Source organism: Dioscorea cayenensis, chromosome 15 (genome assembly GCF_009730915.1).
Source record: "Dioscorea cayenensis subsp. rotundata cultivar TDr96_F1 chromosome 15, TDr96_F1_v2_PseudoChromosome.rev07_lg8_w22 25.fasta, whole genome shotgun sequence".
NCBI lineage: Eukaryota > Viridiplantae > Streptophyta > Magnoliopsida > Dioscoreales > Dioscoreaceae > Dioscorea > Dioscorea cayenensis.
The window spans coordinates 12,045,606-12,047,456 of record NC_052485.1 but is presented as its reverse complement, the minus strand read 5'-3'; the positions used below and the strand labels follow the sequence as shown (position 1 = coordinate 12,047,456).

The window sequence follows — 1,851 nt, the reverse complement described above, 5'->3', positions numbered from 1 at the left end:
CAAATACTCATCCAATGGGTTGATCGAGAGCACCTCCTGCACACAATCAGAAATCAACCTATCAGTTTCATCAATGAAGTAAAGTGTGCCATCATGATCTAAAGAATGCTTCATAGCAGCCGGCAAAGTGTACACCACTTCTTCATCTCCGACTCTTAGCATTAACTTTCCTCTTTTCAAATCAATTAGGGCACTCGAGGTGCTGAGGAATGGTCGGCCAAGAATCAGTGGTATCTCCACATCCTCATCTATGTCCATGATGACAAAATCCACGGGAAAATCAAATTTGTCCACTCGGACAATCACATCTTCAACAATCCCATGAGGTTTTCTTGTTGATCGATCTGCCAATTGTAAGGTCATCCTCGTGGGCCACAACTCATCCAATCCAAGTTTCAAATACATGGTGTAGGGCATGACGTTTATGCTAGCCCCTGAGTCCGCTAGAGTATTTTCTTGGACTCCACTTTCAAGCATACACAAGATAATGAAGCTTCCCTGATCTTTCATCTTTTGTGGGAGTTTTTTTTCTAAAATAGCCGAATAATTCCCCATAAGTGCAACCGTGCCTTCTTCCTCCAACTTTCTCTTGTTTGTGAGGAGCTCTTTTAAAAACTTGGCATATTTCGGCATTTGAGTCAGTGCTTCAACTATCGGGATGTTTAAGTGGAGTTGTTTGAAGATGTTGATGAATTTTCTGAGGAGAATATCCTCCTTGTCATGCTTCAATCTAGTTGGATAAGGGATTGGAGGCTTGTACTCGGATGATTTTGACGGTCCTTGTTGTTGGGGCTTGTCATTTTTTTCCTGATTTTTGTCTTCACTGTTTTCTTCAACTAGCTTGGGGTCTTCCATGGAGGCTATCCCACTTTTCTTGACACTTGGGCCAACTTCGACCCTTGTCTCCACTTGCCTCCCGCTTCTAAGAGCAATGGCCTTTAAGTGCTCCCTTGGATTGTCTTCCGTGTTACTTGGAAGGCAACCTAGAGGACGTTCAGAATGTGCCTTCGCGAGTTCCCTTACTCGATGCTCAAGAGATTTTACAGAAGCTTGGAGGTTTCTCAAAACAGAACTTATCTCACTGAACTGTTCGGCGTGCTGAGTGAGCTGAGCATTCACCTTGCCAAATTGTGCATCCATGCTACTAGTTAGGCTATTGAACCTATCATTGGTACTGAGCATGAACTTGGCAAGGACCTCTTTAGTAGAAAACTTCTTCTCAAAGGCCAGTTGTTGAAATTGAGATCCTTGAGGTGGTGTACCCCTTTGTTGTTGGCCTTGATTCTATGCAAAATTAGGGTGGTTCTTCCATCCCAGATTGTAAGTTGAGCTATACGGGTTCCCTTGATTTCGTTGCCCTCCAATGTAGTCAACATTCTCAATGGATGCAACGGAGGAGCTAACAATTGGACATTGGGCCGCATCATGCCCACCACCACAAGTGCTACAATTCATCACTGATTCTGACCTCGAACTACTGCCCATAAGAAGATCAAGCTTTCGCGTCAACACATCAACCTTTGCGGCCAAGGCATCATTGCTACTAACTTCATAAAGTCCGACAGTCTTTTGTGAAGATCCTCTTGAGGCCCAATGTGATTCATTGCTTGCCATAGACTCAAGTAATTGGTCGGCCTCATTGGGATACTTGTTGTTAAGGGAACCACCTAGTGCGGCATCAATGAGTTGGCAAGTAGCATAATTCAGCCCATTGTAAATGATTTGTACTCGCATCCATGAGGCAAAACCATGATGGGGATACCTTCTAAGGAGATCCTTGAATCTCTCATAGGCTTTAAACAATGTTTTGGACTCCCCTTGTTTAAAGGCTGAAATTTCTTGTCTCAACTT

The 1,851-nt window shown here is 43.7% G+C and overlaps 1 non-coding gene across 1 annotated transcript; it reads left to right on the top strand.

The window, feature by feature from the left end:
- Positions 1–1,744: 1,744 nt before the first annotated feature.
- Positions 1,745–1,851, top strand: LOC120278343. Its single transcript, XR_005541678.1, has one exon. It is a non-coding gene; the product is annotated as a small nucleolar RNA R71 (small nucleolar RNA).